The sequence below is a fragment of the Macrotis lagotis genome, chromosome 3 (assembly GCF_037893015.1).
Source record: "Macrotis lagotis isolate mMagLag1 chromosome 3, bilby.v1.9.chrom.fasta, whole genome shotgun sequence".
In the NCBI taxonomy this organism is placed as follows: domain Eukaryota; kingdom Metazoa; phylum Chordata; class Mammalia; order Peramelemorphia; family Peramelidae; genus Macrotis; species Macrotis lagotis.
In genome coordinates this window covers 160,569,866-160,591,111 of record NC_133660.1, presented here as the reverse complement: position 1 = coordinate 160,591,111, position 21,246 = coordinate 160,569,866, and the positions used below count along the sequence as shown (strand labels likewise).

The 21,246-nt window shown below is 38.5% G+C and overlaps 1 pseudogene; it reads right to left on the bottom strand.

Moving 5' to 3' along the window:
* Nucleotides 1–15,997: 15,997 nt before the first annotated feature.
* Nucleotides 15,998–16,690, bottom strand: LOC141519239 (insulin-like growth factor-binding protein 7 pseudogene; annotated as a pseudogene).
* Nucleotides 16,691–21,246: the final 4,556 nt, after the last annotated feature.

Sequence of the window (21,246 nt, the reverse complement as noted above, 5' to 3'; positions counted from 1 at the left end):
CTTTGGGATGACTTTTTTCTCTATTTAAAGCAGATTTTATCTGAATTGTTTTATCGAATTTTAAAATGTCTACATTCTTACTTCTATAGAAAGAATACACTTTGGCCATAAAATAAAAGGTCTACTGAGGAATCAGGGCATCTCAGATGTAAGTGATATTCCCTTACTTTGTAAATCAATACACTTCTGACTAGAACACATTTCCATAAATGTGGGATGGGAGGGGGAGGAGATAGACTGAATTGAACCAATGCTGTATCCTGCCCAGTATTCTTTCCATTTTTTTTACAAGGTGATGGGGTTAAGAGACTTACCCAAGGTCACATAGCTAGGTAACTGTTATGTCTGAGGCCGAATTTGAACTCAGGTCCTCCTGACTCCAGGGTCAGTGCTCTACTTTCCATTTTTTAAAAATTTAATGTTGAATGATTCATGTGTCTCATTTTGTTTCAATACCAAGTCTGAACCTCTGACCTAGCTTGAATCAGGTCTGACATTGAACACAACCCAAATTGGAAAGCAAATCAGTGATAAAATAGTTTATAGATTATAAAAATTTAAGATGGATAAATTCCCAGAGAAAGAATTGTGGAGTTTAAACAAAGACCAAAGACTATTACCTTTAACAAAGGAAAAAAACGTATCTTTTTATGCAATTTTGCTATCTACTTTATTTTTCTTCCTAAGGATATGATTTCTCTCTCTCTTCACATTCAACTTAGATCAATATATACCATGGAAACATTGTAAAGATTAACAGGAGGGAAGCAAGATTAGGGGAAAAATTGTAAAACTCAAAATAAATTAAATCTTTCTTGAATGACAAAAAAGATAGATAAATTCATAAAACTGACAAACTAAAAGTACAAGCCTTAGTTTATTAGCTTAGCTGCTAAATTCTGTGCTAATGAAGCTGAGGTTGTGAGCTAAGGTAGATTATGAAGTGGATTCTTTAACACAGTTTCTTAGTCTGTGGGCCCACTGCAGTATATGGCCCTTAGGAATGACATAGATCATGCTGTTGGCAAGTTTAAATGCATCATTGCTTTTAGCAAAACAACTCTGATATACCTTACTGATGATGTCAGCACAAGATAAGTAACAAGAAAAACCAAACCTGAAAGAGTAGCTCACATTACAGAATTCTTGATAATTTCTGAAATGTTTTCCTTTGAACAACATGAGGAGGGAATACAAGAATTATTATCCGCATCTTACAGATGAGGAAACTGAGGTCTGTAATAACAAAATGCCACATCTATAGTTACATGGTTAATAAGAAGAAGGGCTGAGTCTGGAATCCAGGTCTTCTAAATACAGTGTACTTTCTGTCTTTCCAAAACATCTGGATTAAATGCCAAAATATTAAACATCCCCTTCACCCTCTGCCCCTCCACTTGTGTGAGGTTTTCAAAAATGCTTATGAGTTCCTGGTTAATTAAATCAGACAACTAAAACATAGAAAATTATAAACACATTGACTTGAGATGCATTGTATTTTCCAGCCTCCTTTTAATCAAATGGGATTATGATTCCAGAGGGTTGAAGAGGAACCACGTTGCTTATCCCTTGTTGAAGAGGTGATAGACTCAAGATATAGATTAAGGCATGTACTTTGAACTCAGTCAATATGAGAATCTGTCTTACTTGACTCTGAGTATTTATTACAAAGGTTTTTCTAGGGATAGAATTCTAACAAAATAATGGGGGGGGATAAAAAAGGAAGACCAGAAAAAAATTGTAGACAAGCAGAAGCAGACAGTTTTGAAAGTTGCATATTGAATTTATTATCTACTTTAAGAAAAAAGCAAGCTCTACATAATAGAAATTCTCAATTTCACTTATAAATCCCTACTTCTCTTCTGTCATGTAGATGGAAAATGTTCATTTTATTTGGTATTTGTTGAATTCAGAATAAAAAAGGGTTATAGCTTCTAAAAAATTCCCTAATACAGTGGTTTCATTCTCCTCAAACAACTTCTATAGCCTTGCAGATGCATTAAGGTCAGACAATCCCAGGCAATGCTCATTTTGTTTTTTTCTTCTGAATCCTAGTCTCTGGAGGATGTGTGCTACAGCTGTTAACATATTTGAGAGGCTGTTACATTAAAAATGATCCTCCATGAAGGAGGTCAATGAGAAAGTGAGAGGTGTTCCACTCTCCTTGAAGGCAGAAATTTTTTATGCAGCAAAGTAAATTTTGCATTTGACCCCAACATCAAGGGAGGTTCCTATTAGACTGTTGGCATTGGAAACATGGGGATATTTCTAAAACACACAGTTCTGAAACCATTTGGAGACAATGAGAAGTGCCTAGAATTTGGAGGCAGTGGGGTGGATTCTGTTTTGACTTTGTCACTTATTCCCTGTATTGATCTTCACTTCTGGGCCTCAATTTCCTCATGTGTAAAATGAGAACATTGGATAAGGCATCCTCAAAGGTTCCTTCTGGCTGTAAATTCATGATCCTTTCATGATGATTATTTTATCCACTTGTTCAATGAAGAACAAGGTCAAGTTTCTGATGATTTGTTTATAAGTACATGCTTCTGTGATTCTGTATGAATAGATCTAAATTCAAGCAGCAATTCTAACCTTGTGGCATTTGTGGCACTGCCTTTAACTGGGTTCAAAGTCAGATAAATAGAAACTCAGAGAGTTTATAAATTGGTTCCCAGGAGGATATTTAATAGTTAGTATTTACATTCCCTACTACTGTTCTGGGGATTTACACACATACAGCTACTCTCACCCTGCAGGTCTGTGTCAGAACCTGATTTGATCATGGAGATAAATTCACACATTTAGTATCAGGGTATGAGCTGATTCTGTTCCATACTCAATTTTTGTATCCTCTGCTTTATTGTATTTCTAAGTAAGGAAGACTAATCCTGGGTTATCATGTGGTGGAAAAGATACTGGGGGACAGAAAAGATTCTTTGAATCTAGAGATTTTTTTTTTTTTGAAAAAAAGGGAACTGACAAATTAGGCCTTTCCAGTCTAGATTTTCATGTCAATATTTTCTTGGGGAAGATAGGGTTGGCCAGAGAGGAAAAGCAGGAATAGGTGGATAGATGTGGGTGAAAGGTGTTGGTGACTGACTATAGGTTGCACCTTCCAAAGCTATAGGATGTGGTAGTTGAGGGTCTTAACATGAAGGCTGATGGAATGAAGACGTCTTTGGGATCTGAACACAAAACAAAGGGACAAGAAAGTGGGGGATATACAAAGAAGGACTTTTCCTATTCCCCCTTCCTGATTCTAGGTGGAGAATTCTATTTACTGTACCATCTAGCATCTATTATGTGCCAAAATAAGGTTAGGAGAAATGCTTTGGGGAAGTGAAAAGGTGATCCAAGTTTCATCTATTTCACAAACTTTGTCTAATAGCCTCGTGATTCAAAATAATCTCAGTACCTTTAACACATCATTTTCTCCTTTGTGGGGTGGACTAGAGCAGATGATCCAGGCCCTCCTAACTCTACCGTTCTTTGATTAGACACCTAATGTGCTTTGACACCACTTTGGCAGAGCTTTGACTCAGTGTCTGCCCTGGACTGTCAAAAAATTGGGCAGTTTCTTGATCTCTGGTTCAGTGACACCCCTTCCAGCTGGGTTTAACATCCCTAATAAGCTATTGCCCTGCATGGCTTCCCTCCTCTAGCCTTGCCTAATTTGGAGCTGTGCTGCTGCCTATGCATTTTATTCTCTATCAAATGCACTACCGATTCCTCAGGGTAGCTCTTTGGAAGTCAGGATTCCAATGTAATTGCTACAGCTGCTATTTAAACTCACTTCTGTATTTCTGTTTCCTAAGCAAAATGTTCCGATAACTCATATCTGGAGACAACAGTCTCAAACCCTGCTGGCTTGGATTATCCAAATCAACTCCAGCAGTTAGACTTCTGTGTGGTCTCTTTGGAATGCATAAGGCAGTATATTACTTGATAATTTCCCTTCTTAGTTTGGGTCAGGGCAGAACAGATGTCAGAGTGGAAGCTTCCAACCACTTGACCACTGGCCTACTAAAGTATGAGGAGGTAAATGAAAGGTCTTTGAGTTTGCTGCAACCTAAAGAAAGGAGCCAGCTCTGAAAGAGAGGAACATGGCTCCTTGTAACATAGATGAAAGAACACAGGGGTTAGAGGCAATTTCATCTTTGCTTTTTGAAAGCCCTAAAATTAAGTTTTTTAGGGTCCCTGAACCCTTCTGGAAATGTAGTCTTTTTTTTTCTTCTTATTGCCCTTCCTTCATTTTTGAAGAGGACCAATGACATCATGGGTGAACTTCAGTGGGGCCAAGTTTCACAAAGTCATCAGCCTCACACTCTCTTCCAGAGACATTGAAATCTAGTGGGAAGATCAAAGTCAAGATAACTGGTGATGGACCAGGATACAGTGATTAACCTTGGTGCTTTTGATGTCTGCTTCAAAAACCTTTGGAACAAATTGTTTTCATTTGCCCATTCCACCAACAGAAGACCGAGAAAATACTCCTTTAATTCTGATGAGTTTGAGGTCTGTTGGTCACCATCTTAACAACTAGCTGGGAGGGAGGGGAGAATGTACACAGAACACTTAATTTTAATCCGAATCATTAACAATTTTTCTACCAACTTATTAAAGTTAGACATTCAACAAAACAATAAATGAAACTCTTATGTGTAGTGCTTGCTGATTTCCTAAGTGTAAATATTCATCCTGAAAATACAATGATTTGCTAGCTTATTGGAGCTGGCTGCAATATAGCTTTGTATCCCAATTTTCATCTCTCTTTTCCCCTCTCCTTTCTTTTCCATTCCCCCTTTACCTCCTCCTCTTTTCCTACATCATCCAATAACATTCATTTGCCATTGTGCTTTTGTTTTGAACCCAATAGTAGACAAGGATAAGGGGATGGAAAGATAATGCCTGTAACTTTCTTTAAATTCAAATTCCTTCATGTTGACAGTTCCGCAACTTAAGTTGGATTAAAAATTACTTTATACATGTGGAAGTCATGTGCTTAGCTCACTGTCAGCCACAAGGGAACAATAACTGGCTGGTAGAAATTTTAATAGGCTAGCTCATGGAGAAGTCCTGGTCTACCTCAAAATAACCTGCACAGAAACCTCAAGACTTTGGGGTGGCATGTGAATCCATTATATACTATAGATCCTTGGGTATGCTGGTGTCCTTAGGGCAGCTCCATGTAGAGTACCTGGAAAGGCTGCCAAATTCAAGTCCTGTCACCTTTGGACATTTATCTTTTAATTTTTTTAAATGTACATTTAGGGGTGGCTAGGTGGCACAGTGGATATAGAGCACTAGCCCTGGAGTCAGGAGTACCTGAGTTCAAATTAGGCCTCAGACACTTAATAATTACCTAGCTGTGTGGCCTTAACCCCATTTGCCTTGCAAACCCCCCCCCCCCCAAAATGTACATTTAACCCCTCCTGCCCCCACATGTTTCCATATATAAAACAGAACAGAGGATGTATGTGAAACTGTAAATCTCTCTTATGTACAATTTTTTTTAGCAGATAAATTTAACCTGTTACTTTGAAACAATGTCCCATTTGTATTTCCTTTTGAACTTTTTATTATCTTCTGTTCACTTTTTAAAAATGATTTAATGATCTTTTCTTCTTTTTTAAGAGGGTATCATTACTGCTAGTTCCCTTTCCCCCATTTTACTGGATAAATACACATATCCAGTATCAATTCCCTATATATTTATATATCTTTGGATAAAGGCTTTTAATCAGAGAAACTTGTTGCAAACATTTTCCCCCAATTAACTATTTCCTTTCTAATTTTAACTTCATTGATTTTGTTTTTGCAGAAGTGTCTCAGTTTTCAGTTAACAAAATTGTCCACTTTATATCCTATGATTATCTCTGTGACATTTCCAATAACGTGTGAGACTTTGGGGGCAATCCTCAAGAGGATTTTTAGTTCTCCCTTTTAATTTTGCCTTTATTATTTTATTCACACCAGGTGGTCAGCAGGTCTACTCTTTAATGGGTAGAATAGCAGTCAAAGAAATTGAGGAATAAAAAGTTTAAGGCATGTAGAACCAAGAGTTCCAAGGAAATACTTACTCTATTGCATTTATATAAAGATAAGTATTTTTTTGTTTGTTTTTTAGGTTTTTGCAAGGCAAAATGGGGTTAAGGCCACACCGCTAGGTAATTATTAAGTGTCTGAGACTAGATTTGAGATAAACAAGTATTTATCTTTATATAACACATTCCCTTATTTCACTTTAAACTTATTACAGTTAAATAATGACACAGTTTACTTGTGTACTTTTAGAGGGTTTTTTGGTTTATTCTATTATTTCACTTAAAAAATGTCTGTTGTCTAAATGTGCTAAGAATCTGACATTCACCTACTGTGATACTTTTTTTCCTCAAATAGTTAACCTGTACTTTTTCTATTGAGTCTATCTAGAACTTCTCTTTAATTTTGTTAAAGCAATCTTCTCTCCAGTATAACCACTATTTGCCTTTTGTAAAGGCATATGAAGTCATTGTGTATACCTCAACTGCACCTATTTAAAAAACTCCTAGCTTTTGCTCTGGATGAAATCACTCAACAAAATTTAATAGGATTTTTTTTTAAGGAGCCAGGTTATTTTGTCATTAAGCTAATTTAGCCTAAATACACATTTCTTCATAGCCTTCTTTTAATTCTCCATATTTAAAGAATATAGCAAAGGAGTGGGCTGACCTCAACTGGGGATCACCTATCAAATTTAATATGAAATCAAGGGAGAGGCCTCTAACTTTCAACTTTCAAACATCAAACATCCAACTTCTTCCAGGAGAGCCCTAATTAATGAGTGTAGCCTTCACATGCTTAGGGTAGTCTGGATTTACATATCAGTCTATGGGGTGTGCCAAAAAGTGAATAAATATTTGGTCTAGACAGGCACGTGAAGGAATATCAAATTGTCAGGTAAATTTAGGACCACCAAGGAAGTCAGTGAAACTCAGGGGAAAAGCCCCATATGCAACTACCTATATAAGGATGAAACTATTAATCATTCCCAATTAAATATAGGCCTCTAGAGCAAATCATATTGGCAAAGTTTACTAATTTTATTTGTGAAGAAGTCATTCAATTTGTGCCTTGATTGTTCACAAGTATATGAATTTTTGGGTCTATTGTCAAGTCACATTTCCAAAAAAACCAAAAAAAGAAAAAAGCTCCTGTTGTGAGTTCAGTTCAACCAAAGAACAGTATCTATGAAGCGCTAATTATGAGCCTACCATTGTGGTGGGTGCTGGAAATAGGCAGAAAAATGGAGCAGACTTTGACCAATAAGCAGTTTAGGTAAGACAATATATCTATAAAACAATATACACAAGCCAAAACCAAGGTAATTTTGAAAGGGAAGACACTAGTTGCTGAACATATTAGGAAAGGCTCTCATGTAGAAGGTGATACTTGAGCTAAGGAGATTCTTACATAGAGGTGAGAAGGAAGTACATTTGAATCATAAAGGGACAGGCAGTACAGAGACAGAGACAGGAGATGAAGTATCAAGTGTGAGGAACATCAATAGGACATTTTGGTTGGATCCAGGGGCATATTGGTAAAATGCTTAACAACTGACTCTACAGAGGAAAAAAAAAACCCCAAAAAACCCCCAACTGACATACTTTTAAATTTAATATGCAACATTACTTTCTCCATTACTTTCTTAAGTCAGGTAAACCACAAAACAATAAATCAAGCCCTGAAGGGTAGCACTTGCTGATCTCCAAGATGTAAATGCTCATACACTGAATTTAAGAAACACTCCAGAACCTGTTCAAGCTGACTTCATCCAGCACACATTACATCTGGCTGGACCATAGAGTGAGTGAGCCATTACCAGTCAGTCATTTTGACTAATATTTTGCCACTGGACTCAGATGACTCTGGAGGAGAGAGTGAGGCGCCTGAAGACTTTGCACAGCCCTGCCTCACTTAAATCCAATTCATTTGCAAGTCAAGACATCACCCTCTGATGTCATCCATCCTCTTTGAGGATGAAAAGCAAAGTGAGTTAAGGATAGTAATCTATAATAAGGCTGGAAAGGCAAATGGAAGCCAAGACAATAAATGCTTTTTAATGTTTAATAATATCCTACCCCTCTTATCCTGAGAGAAATGGACAGACTTGAACTTCAGCTAAGTTATTTTGGCAGTTATAAGAATGAATTGAAAGGGTGAGATTTCAAAATATGTCCTCATGTCCACAAATCCTGAGTCTCTCAAAATGTTTCTACTTTTAACAGACACCCACGCCCCCTACATATACATCCCTACATACACACTCACCTCCACCCCCCAAAGATACCCACACATATTCCCCCCAACCCACTCCCCTAGTATGATGCATGCACTATGTATCTCAGGAGCTGATCCATAAGGTCATGCAGACATACAACTTCTTACATTTATTCAAGGTTTTATTTTTAAGCATTTGCTACAGATAAAATTCAAAGGACAGATGAGATTAGTTCACTTTTAGGGTAGTTTGAGTTAAAGGAAATGCACAGAAACCTCAAAATAATCTTATTCACTCTAGAGGAATTCGGTATGAGGAAGGTTGGCCTTGGACTCAATCCAAGGAAATTCCAGGAGCAAAAGAACCTCCTTATAAGGCAGTCTTATCTAGAATGCAGTCCCATGACATACACCCTGAGGTCCATTTCAAAAAAAGGCTCTAGGGATATGATGAACATGCTATTTGAAAAGGGAAGGAAAGGAGAAGGAAATAAGCATTTTTTAAAAAAATATAAGCACCTTTTTGGGAGGTAGAGGCAACGAGGTGGCACTGTGCATAAAACTCTGAGTTTGGGATGAAGACCTGAGTTCAGATCTGACCTCAGACACTAGCTGTGTGACCCTGAACAAGTCACTGAACCTTTTTTTGCCTCATTTTCATCATCTGTAAAATGATCGGGAGAAGGAATTGGCAAACTACTCCAATATCTTTGCCAAGAAAACCCCAAATAGAGTCAAGAAGAGTTGGACACAACTGAAAATGACTGAACAACTTACTTGTGCTACTTAGTGGGCACATTTTATGTCATTCTCACAACAACCTTGAGGGAAGTGCTGTTATTATCTCATTTAACAGCTGAGGAAACTGAGGCAGACAGTGGTTAAGTGACTTGCCTAAAGTCATATTGCTATTAAGTTTCTGAGGCTGTATTTGAACTTAGGTCTTCCTGACTCCAGACCCAGAGTTTTATCCACATTGCCACCTAATTGCCTCCAAAACTGCAAAATCAAATAACAACCAAATTCATAAGAGATGTAGGAGTCAATCTATCAAGACAGAAAAAGGCTTAAACCAACCCACAAGACTTAAAGATAATTACACACACCCTTAACGGAATAAGGAAGACTTGAATAGCTGGAGAGATAACCATTGCTTACAGTTAGTTTGTACCAATATAATAAGAATTATACCAGCTCATTGGTGGCTAACAATAGAGGCTAAAGTCTCCAGATTGGCAGCCACAGGTTCTACTGACTTTTGAGTCAATTTTCTCTCAAAGACATAACATTCACCATCACACTTGTTTTTTTAGAGGATACAATTACTTCCAAGCAAATGTATTAGCACAAAGTATGAAAAATTACAATATATCATACTGCAATAGCCTGGGTCACCCTCTCACAGACCAGCTATGGAAAGAGGGATTTTATAGGAGGGGACAAAACCTGTGTGATGGTGGTTCATGTTATTGATGCCAAAAGTCTGTGAATTATCTTCTGATGGTGTCATCATCCTGAACTTACTGAGCCTCCTTCTTCCTGAAGAAGACCTTCATTGATTACTTTTGATGATTCCTGGGTATGATGTAGTCTCATGTTGATCTTTTTTTTTAATTTAGTTTTTTTGGCAAGGCAATGGGTTAAATGACTTGCCCAAAGTCATACAGCTAGGGAATTATTAAGTGTCTGAGGCTGGATTGGAACTCAGGTCCTCCTGACTCCAGGGCCGGTGCTCTATCCACTGCACCACTTAGCTACCCCTCATGTTGATCTTTTGCTGGCTGTTTGGACCATGGAGTGATCTTTATTGAACATTGTAATTTTTACTTTGTGTTGCTCTGCTGGTCTCTACTAGTGTCTTCTCTGCATTTCTCTTAGCTGTCAGCATCTAGGCTTCATCTCTTCAGGAAAACCAGTTAGCCAACTCTGCTCAAGTCTTGTGGGTATAGTATTTATAACCTAGCCTAGATAAGGACTTTAATCATTGGCCCCCTCACCCAGCTAATAAGCAGAAAGCAGAGCATCAAATTTTGTCTCCCCCCCATCTCCAGCTCTGTTCAAAGATCTCATCCCTCTTTCAGACAATTATCTACAAAGGTCTTCCCTAGTTTAGCATGCAAATGAATTTGAGTCAGGACAAAAGGACAAAAGGTTAGTATTCTCCAACCACTCAGCCTATTCCTTTTATCAGTCAAAACCAAAAAAAAAAAATCTCTGTTGTATTTTGGGCAGCAAAAAACCTCACTGTCTCCCTGTAATTCAAATTAGTTAGGATTTACATATTAAAAGTAGACAAAATAATATCCAATTTTTTTGGAGGAACGAAAGGTCAAAAATCTCTAAGGAAGTAATAGAACAAAAATGAGGGGGAAAGAAATTATATGATAAAGCTAGAATCATCAGAAATATTTTGGTATGACTTAAAAAACAAAAAAGCACATTACTGAAAAATTACATAAGCAAATATTAAAATATAAAAATAAAATCAATTCCCAGGTTTTTGATACTCAGCCAGCAAAAGATCAGATTAGAAGAAATAAAAGAAACTTATGCATCATTAACACTAATGTTGCTATGATAAGAAGAAAAATCAAAGTTTGGGGGCAAAAGTAGGATTAAAAACCGCTGATAAATGTCCCATCTAAGATAAATAACGCATTAACAAAAATACAAGAACATAAGTAATTCCACAATGGATAAGTGGTTTAAGACTATAAAGAGTTCTCAAAAGAATTTCAAGCAAACAATGATTGCTCCAAATCACTAATAATAAGAGAATTACAAATGAAAACAACTGAGGTTTCACTTCACACTCAGAAAATTTACAGAAGTAGGAAAAGATAAAGTCAGTGTTGGATATTGGGGAGGCTAAGGGAATATAATCACACTAATAAACTGTTGATAGAGCTATGAATTGGCCCAATTATTCTGGAAAGTAGTTTGTAATTATGCTTTAAAAAAAGTGACTGAAATGCCTGGGGATAAACAAAAAGCCTCAAAAGCAGAAATTAAAGATGCAATACATAAGAATATTTACAGAAAAATTTTTCATGGTAAAAACCAATCATTTTTAATTTTATATTTTCTTCAATTACATGCAAACAAAATTTTAAAAGAACATTCTCTCCCATTTCCTTCATAGAGGTCAGCAATTTTATACAAATTATATATGTATAGTTACTTAAAATATTTCCATTAGGCATGTTCTAAAAAAATACAGACAAAAATAACAAAGTATAATAAGAAAAATAAAGTGGAAAATTATGAGTAACAAAGTAAAAAAGAAAAAAATTAAAAAAATGTTTTAATTTGCATTCAGCTTCCACCAGTTCTTTCTGAACATTTTTTATCATAAGTCCTTCTGAATTGCTAAAATTACTTCACAGTTGATCACCTTACCATGTTGCTGTTACTGTGTACAATATTCTGATCTGCTCACTTCATTTTGTATCAGTTCATATAAGTTCATATCAGTTCACATATCCTGCTAATCATTTTTTACAGCACAACAGTATTTTATCACAATCAAAAAACATAACTTGTTTAGTCATTCTCCAATTGATAGACATCCGATTTTAATTTCCAATTCTTTGTCACCAGAAAAAGAGCTGCTATAAATAATTTTGTAAATATAGTTCCTTTTCCTTTTTCTTTGATCTCTTTAGGATAAAGACCTAGTAGTAGTATTGCTAGATCAAGAGGTATGCACAGTTTGGTTGCCCTTTGGACCTAGTTCCAAATTGCTCTGGAGAATGATTGGCTCAGTTCACAACTTCATCAACAATTTGCTTTAGTTTCTCATTTTCCTACATTCTCTTAAACATTTGCCAATTTCCTTTTCTATCATATTAGCCAATTTGATAGTTGTGAGGTAGTACCTCAGTGCTGTTTAAATTATAGCAAATATTTGATAACAGTAATTCTGTAAAATTGAGGATTTTTTGGTAATTGTATGTATTTTAGGGGCAGCTAGGTGGCGCAGTGCATGGAGTACCAGTCCTGGAGTCATGAGGAACTGAGTTCCAATCCGATCTCAGTCACTTAATACTTACCTGTGTGACCTTGGGCAAGTCACTTTAACCCCACTGCCTTGCAAAAACAAAAAACAAACCTCACATGTATTTTATTTTATTTCATTATTCTAAGAGGAGTTTCATAGACTTCACTAGAATGTCAAAGGAGGTTTATGACACAAAAATAGTTTAAGAACCAATGTAGAAATGTTCTGGTAATCTAGAACAATCAGACATCAACACATTTTTCTTCCTTTTTAGATAGCTATACAAATAGTTATACAAATAAAACCTTTCAAAAAAATAAAAAAATTGTAGCAAATAATTAAATATAAAGAAGGTGACCATCAGTTGAAGAAATGGTTAAATATCGGGTAACCTGAAAGTCATGGAATATTAATGCATTTTATGCAAAAATGAATATGAGGAATTCAGAGCAACATAAGAAGACACATAAAGTGATAGAGAAGTAAGCAGAACCAGGAAAACAGTATACACAATGACTTTAAAAATGTAAAACAGAAAAGGCAGTGGAACCAACTGAATATTATATTTAAAAAGTATGCCCCCAAGGAATTGAGGAAATATACCTTCTTTTTATTGGAGAGATAGACTACTTATGAGAGTGTGCTACTTACTATAGGTTAAAAATGATCAATGTGCTTTCTGAAATTTTTTTTTAAAGTTCTTGTTACAAAGGATGATTTACTAAGTAGAGAATAGAGAATGGATATATTAAAAAAGTTTCTGAGTCTGCCTTGGCAGGTATTTTATTCCCAAGTATTTTATATTGTTTGAAGTTACTTTGAATGGGATTTCTTTAGCTCTTTCTGCTGCATCTTGCTAGTCATATATAGAAAAGAATGTATCTTTTCAGAAATAAATCATTTTAAAAAAAGCATCAATAAAGGTCTTTTAAAAGGTTACTTGAGGTGAACAGGAATTTCCTGAGAATCATATCATAGAATCTCATAGCTTTAAGGGATTTCAAAAAGATTATAAATTTCCTCCTCTTGCTTCTAGCTACCCCTCAAATTTTCTAAAGGAAATCTCCAGAAAGATTCCATCAGAGTTCAACAATCTTCATGACAAAGAAGTTTTCCCTAACCCTTAAGCAGGATTTCTCTTTTTAAAATGTAGTTTAAGACCATGCTCCTGATTTCTTTCTCTTAGAAGAGTGTAGAACATATCACTAAACATTCTCTTTTTCAACTATTTAAAAATATGAAGAATTATTAAGTTGTTCTCAGGCTTCTCTTATCTAAAATATTCCCAATTCTTGTTGAATCTTTTCAGTCATGTCCAACTCTTCAAGAATACTTGAGAAGCTTGTCATTTCTGGAGTTAATTTTACAAATGAGGAACTTAGGTTACATGGGACTTTCCCAGGGTCACATAGCTAATGAATATCTTAGGCCACATCTGAACTCAGAAAGATGAGTCTTCTTGGCTCACTACACCATCTAGCTATCCCCTCTAACTCACAATTGGAACCAAAATAGTAAAGCTATTAAATTGAAAGAAAAAAAAATCACTGAAACTCAAGCATTTTGGAGTAAAACATTGATCTGGACATTTTCTGTTGTCTTAAGGCAGCCTCTCTATCCCTGCCCTCAAGCAGTTTATACTTTAAATTGCTCTCAGGCATATGGAGAAGAGGCAGCTAAGAGGCACAGTACTAGCCATGGAGTCAGGAGGATCTGAGTGCAGTGGTGGGATAAAAAAAATAATGAGTCCAGTTTTCAACTATTTTGCAACATCCTTTTCATTTTTTTTTTTTGCAAGGCAATGGGGTTAAGTGGCTTGCCCAAGGCCACACAGCTAGATAATTATTAGGTGTCTGAGGTCACATTTGAACTCAGGTACTTCTGACTCCAGGGCTGGTGCTCTATCCACTGCACCACCTAGCTGCCCCTCAACATCCTTTTCATTACTTAATATTCATTGAACACGTTCTTAAACAAAGGTGGATAATATACAGAAAGAAAAGTTAAAAAAACTGACCCAAATTTTGTATTGTAAAGATCAATGGATTGAAAATCAAGAGACTTTGCCAACTGTGGGTAGTAAAGGCAGGTACATACTTTACAGTGTTATCAGACTCAAATGAGACACTTCATAAAAGCACTTTGCAGCCTTAAAGGGCTATATAAACGTCAGTTATTATTAATCCTGTGGTTTATCACAAAATAAATACCTAAGAGCCAAGGGGAACAGAATTTTTCTGGCATAAATGGGAACTTCTAAACAAAGTAATATTAAAAAGGATTCCTTTTTTTTTTTGCCACTGCTCCTGCCTATATGTTACACCTGGATTGCTGCCTGTATTACCTGTTCCCTTTCTCGGCCCTGTCTTTGAGCTTCAATTTCTCTTCTATAATTTGGGGGTGGTGGTAAAGTAGATGATTTCTAAGTTCTCAGTTCCCCAACCTTCCTTATCATAGTTATGAATAATCCTGTCTGGAATTGTAACTTTCCCTTGGAAATTTTACTTGTTAGGCCATTTCAGTTAGTTTGGTTACATCAGTTATTATTATTGGAGTTTCATTTTCTGCTTTCTTCTTTGGGAATCTGAACTTTGTTTATTTTCTTTTCTTTGAAAAGATTTTGGTCATACTTGGCCTTACATTTGTATCAACTTTGAACTTGTCTGAAACAAACCAAGCAAACAAGATAAACTGTTAAGAAAAATTTCAAAGGTATGCTCTAATCAGCATATCCTGCAGGACGAATTAAGCATGAAAGAAACAAGAAAGAAAACAATAATGAAAATCCATAACAGACTATAATAATAATAATAATAAAAAAAAAGAACACGTCAGACTAGACATTCCACAAGGGAGTTTGTATTTTCCTCTGGCTCAGAAACAAAGAATACCTCACCTAGATTAGTTTTTTTTTTAAGGTTTTTGCAAGGCGAATGGAGTTAAAAGGCTTGCCCAAGGCCACACAGCTAGGTAATTAATTATAAAGCGTGTGAGGTCGGATTTGAACTCAGGTACTCCTGACTCCAGAGTCGGTGTGCCACCTAACCGCCCCCCCCAGATTACTTTTCATGGAAAAAGTACTTTCACCAAGTGAAGTTGCTTCCCCAAATGGAGATAATGAATATACCTTTATATAAATGTTAGTTATTGCTATTGTAAGCAACAATAAAGGTGTCACCCAAATCTTTCATTCCTCTAGCTGTCTGCTAAACACCTGGCAACAGGTAATCCGGATTTCTGGAAACACGAGGTCAAGGGACTCTTTCGCACCTATCTCCTTCCTAAAAGCCCCATTACTGAACATGTTAAACTAGTTAAATTCATCTGGTTTCTCTAGTTAGCAACTCATTCCAAGAAAGAAGATGGGGAAAATGACTTGGAGCTGGGGGGGGGGGCTGGAAGATGACTCTTAGGTTGGAGTCAAAAGTGTGAGGAAGTTGTCAAGAAGGGAGAAAGCATTAGCGGGGGGGGCGGGGAAGGACGGGTGTTTGAAGTTTTTTTGCAGAGAGCAACAGTCCTTTGCGTGTTTTCTCCCGTTTCTTTTGGCTCAAGAACCAAACTCCTCAATCATACTTCCAAAAAAGGAGACCGACTACCTTAGTGCGCTCCGCATCCCTCATCAGCTCCCGGCCCAACACCTTTGCCCGGCAGGCCCGGGGCGGGGTGCGAGCAGACTCTTGGACGCCAACCACACCTGAGCCGGGCCAGGTAGGAGCGCCCCTGAGCCGGGGCGGCCTACCCCGGAGCTTTCCTGCGCCCGGGAGCCGCAGGACGGGGCGGGGGAGCAGAGGGAGGGGCGCGCGTTCTTTCCCCACCTTGGTCGCAGGTGCCCTTGCTGAGCTGGGTGATGGCCTCCTGGCCCAGGCTCTCCGCCCGGAGGCTGGCGGCGCGCAGCTGGCAGCCGCTGGGGTAGGTGATGCCGTCGCTGCCGCACACCGGATAGCGGCTCTTGCACACGCACACGCCGCTCACCACCGGCCCCCCCGGCGGCCGCCCCGACTTTGCCCTTCCTCCTCTTGCGGCTCTTCACGCACTCCATCCCCGGCGCGCAGTGCCCCCTGCCCGCGCCGCTGCCCCCGCAGGGCTCTCCCTCCCCGCGGGCGCAGGCCGGGCAGCAGCCGCAGGCATCGCGGGTCTCCCCCAGGGGACACCCCCGCGGGGGCAGCGGCGGGCAGGAGGCAGGGTCGCAGGGGCCGCAGGCGGCCGGCTCCCCGGCTTCAGAAGAGGAGGAAGAGGAGAGGGGCAGGAGCAGGAGCAGCAGCCCGGGGGCACAGAGGAGCAGGAGGCGAAGCGGAGGCGGTGGCATGGCTGCTGGGGGCGCTGCGGCTGCCCTTAACCCCAACCCAGGACCGCTCTGGCCCTTGACTTTGAGGAGGGACCCAGTCCGCTTCTTAAACCGCACCCCCTCCCCGCCTCCTCTCCGCAGCTCAAACCACACCCCAAGGAGGGGAGTAGCTCTCACCCCCCGCCTCCCCCAGCGCCCAGGCCACCCCCCGACTGAACGAGGGGGTGGCTGTTTGACCCGCACAGGAATGCGGGGAGAAACTGCTGCTCTGCAACTTGGGAAAGGCGAGGGGGAGGCCGCTCCCGCCACTTGGAAAATCGGTGTGCGCAGGAAAAAAAGTTGCATCTCCCCTCCCGGTCAGTTCTCACCCCTTCCCTGGAAGGGTCAGTTCTTCCTCCCCACTCCCGAATCAGTTCTCATCCCCTCCTTGAAACATCCATACTTTCACAGCCCCCTTTTTTTGGAAGAGGCAAGGCAACGGTCAGTTCTCACCTCCTCCATCAGTTCTCACCTTCTTTAAGAATAAAAACTTCCACATCCACTTACTCCATGCAATTTAGATTACCAACACACACGTACAGCTAGTTTTAGATAAGTTTTCTCATTTGTTCTTCAGGACAACCCTATAAAGTATGTGTTGCCAGATCCTCCTCCCCTTTTATGGATGGCTGTTTGCAATTTCCTTTTGCAACTGAATTGAAGGTTTCCAGTTTGTTTTTTTAGACACTGTCATATTCTGCAGAGCACCAGAGTTGACGAGGTTTTCAGTGAAGCTGGCTTAAGTGCCTCTCTGCTTGAAGAGAAGTTGACTCTCTTGCTATCACTTATTTCTCCCTTTGTCCCTCTTCCCAATTTTAAGTTGTTTTTTAATCTTGAAACTCCTGAACAATTTAAACAGTTGAGTCTGTCTATGTTTCTGAGAGGGCAGGAAGGATACTAGATTGCACCATAGCTTTTGGCTGTACTTTTAATGGAAATTGGACAAAGGAGAGCTGGAACCACCCAAATTGTCTTTCAGGATCCACAGCTGGGTTTCTTCTTTGCTGGCTCTTCGTCCAGTTTGGTTTTCGGTGTCGAGCTGCGGGCTTTTTATAAGCTGGATAGTTCATTTCCAATTCGTTTCTTCTGCCTTAAAAGAAACCTCCAATCCCCCAAAGCATCATAGCTTTACAACTCAGAAGGCTGTATTGTTTTTACATTGTTTACACATATGTTAACACATAAAATCTGGAATTACTTGAGCCTCTCAAATAAGTAGGTCATCCTAAATCAGATCACTTAAAATTCTATAAATTGGCCTCTCTCCTTTTCATGGGAAAAAGCCCAGGTCCTGGTGTCCTGAGACTTTAGATTCAGACTGTGTTGTTAAGTATTCCCTGGGAGACTTTGGGCAAGTCACTTCAATTCTGGGGTCTCAGTTTTTTCCACTTGTAAAATGAAAATAATAATTTTTGCACTACCTTCATCACAGACTTACCCCGAAGACTTTGTAAACTTTAAGGTACTGTATAAACATAAATCTTTTTTGTTTGGACTAATGATTTCATGGGTGTAGGGATTGGTTACATGCAGTTCTGCAATTTAAGAATTTTACAGAGCTGCCTTCAGTGATGAGGAATTAGCTGTAGTGCCAGAAGGACCTCCTTCTGAACTATGCCTAACCTTCCTTGGGGGTGGTTGGAGAAGTATGAAGGAGACAACCTTCCATTCTACAATCAGGTTTACTATGCAAATATTGTTGTCATCTTCCCCATTAAGAGAAAGAGGAACATATAGTCAAGGCTTAATTAAAAAAAAATTATCTTCAAACCAGGGCATGAAGTGAGGCAGAACTGAGCCTTACATCTGATTGTAAAGGGTTGAGCCTTACGTGTGGCACATGCAATAAGTGCTTGCCAGGTATATGGCTCAACCCTTCACAATCAAAGGTGAGATTTAGCTCTGCCTCACCTACTGCCCCTTATCCCTCCTTCACATCAAGATCTACCTTTAATTTAGAATGATTCTTGAATGTGAAGTGGAGTTCATGACTTCAAAGGAATTCTATCAATCCCTGAGAACATTTACTTTGTACTCTGAGTACAATTTACCTGTTCTCTCTGCCTCTAGTCACAGACTATACCTGGGATTACACTAGTGTAAGAAACTCCCTGGTAAAGAAGCACCAATGCCACTTAAGGCTTCCTCTGAGACTTAGCCTCTTAGACACTGACCTAAAACATTCAAACATGAAGTGACTTATCTGGATCTGAATAAGTCTTGAGTGCATATCTTTCTGACTTTGAGGCCAACTCTCAACCTAGTACACCCCACTGTAATTCCCAACCCACTTAGGATTCAACAGACACCTGAGATCTGCTTACATCAAGGGTCAAGTTATATAAAAAGTTGTTCCAAAAGTTATAATGAAGCTTAAAAGCTTTCATAACAGCTTAAAACCATCTTAAGACTTTTGGGACATCTGGAATTCTATGGCTATATAATATTCTATGGCTATATAATGTATATGTATGTGTATGCACATACATATAGCTGGTTTTAATAAATTATCTTATTTGTCTTCAGATAATTCCCCCAAAGCATTATTTTCACAATCTCTTCCCCTTTTATTCATGATCATTGGATAATTCCAGCTGTTTTTTTTAGAATAGAAAGTTTTGTAGAGTACTGAAGTTGACAAGGTCTTAGGAGCTGGCTCAGATGTAACCTCAAGTCTGTCTTTTTTTCAATCACATCACCTGAAAGCCATACTAAATATGAATAATAGAGCTAGGTCTGAGAATTTGTGAATCATAGGTAAGATTTGAAAACTGTACAGTCACCTTCCATACTTAAAAAATTGTACCTCCTGATGATCAACCTTAATGGACTTGCTCATTCCATCAGTGCAACAATTTTGGGGTATCTGTGATGGAGAATTCCATCTGTATGCAGAGAAAGAATTGTGGAGTTTGAACAAAGACCAAAGACTATTACCTTTAATTTTAAAAAAAATGTTATGTTATTATGTAATTTTGCTGTCTCTTATACTTTATTTTTCTTAAGGCTATTATTTCTCTCTCATCACATTCAACTTAGATTAATGTATACCAGGGAAACAACGCAAAGACTAACAGACTGCCTTCTGTGGGGGGTGGAGGGGAGGGAAGCAAGATTGAGGGGAAATTGTAAAATTCAAAAATAAATAAAATTTTTCAAAAAAAATTGTATCTCCCTTGTGTATTACTGTGGTTTAGTGGAAAGAACATTCACTGGGTTGGAATCAGAAAACTAGGGTTTGAATCCTGCCTCCTATGTTTACCATTAGCTTGCTATTACTTTGCCTCTGTCTTAATTTCATTATCTATAAATGGTAGTAATAACAATTGAACTGACTATTTTTGAGGAAAGCATTTGTAAACCTTAAATAACTCTTATTTTTTATTTTGTAAGGCAATGGGGTTAAGTGGCTTGCCCAAGGCCACACAGGTAGGTCATTATTAAGTGTCTAAGACCAGATTTGAACCCAGGTACTACTGACTCCAGGGCCGGTGCTTTATCCACTGCGCCACCTAGCCGCCCCTTAAATAACTCTTAATAATTATTGTTGTTCAGTCTTTTCTGACTCTTCATGACCCTTTTGGGGGTCTTCCTGGCAAAGATACTAGAGTGGTTAGTCATTTCCTTCTCCAGCTCATTTTATAGAGGAGGAAACTGAGGGCAAACAGGTTTAAGTGATTTGCCCAGGGTCACACAGTTAGTAAGTGTCTGAGGGTGGATTTGAATTCTTGACTCCAGGCTTGTGGATCTATCAAATCACCACTTAGCTGTTAAGTTAATACTTTGAACTACTACTATCCATCAGAAATTCTAAGCTATAATATGTATGTCATGTAAAAAAAAAACCCAACCCATGTATACAGCCATAGTCCTAGAAAATATGCATTTATTTAGGCAGATCAAGGTTATGATCACATTAATTTTTTTGGGCTGTCATCACACATTCATTAAGGTTGAAGTCCATGAAAAGCCTGGGTTACTTTTCAGACCAACTACTCTCTAACCATATTCTCCCATCTTGTTCTTGCATTTGTAAGGTGGTTGGCTGGGTTTATGGACCTGTCTGTGCTTATGGAATGGTTCTATGATGCTGGTTTCTTTAGCACTTTCTACGTTTATGTACATTTATGTTTTATTTTTCATTAGTTATTTCTGTCCCTATTGTCACAAACCTATCACTTAGAGCCAAGCATACCTCATTCTTCTTCCAGGCTCCACATTTTTGAGTCCATCTTAAGTCACTTCTTCCACTCTGTCCCAACTTACAGACTCCCAAGGACTTAACAGAAAAGACCTCTCAGAAAAGGGAGCTCTTCAAGCTTACTCATCCACCATGCTAGCTCTCTGTTTATACTTCTTTCCCCACCCGCAGGTCAGTTCATAGAGTTAATTAACAAAGGCCACTTCCCATCTCTTTTATCTATCCAACTCTATGATAAGCTCCTGGAGGATTGAGACTGGGTTTTATTAGGATGCTGGGATAGGAATTGGGGAAGATCAAGAGGAATAAGAAATAGTAGCTGTTGGTTAAATGCTTGTTGAATCATATTGTTCATGGAATTAGTGGTCACAAAGAACAATTCTAATACTAATAGTCAAAGATCAGTTTGCAGATGTTCTAATATTTCTTTTCATTTTTGATTTCTCTTTGTTCTAACCT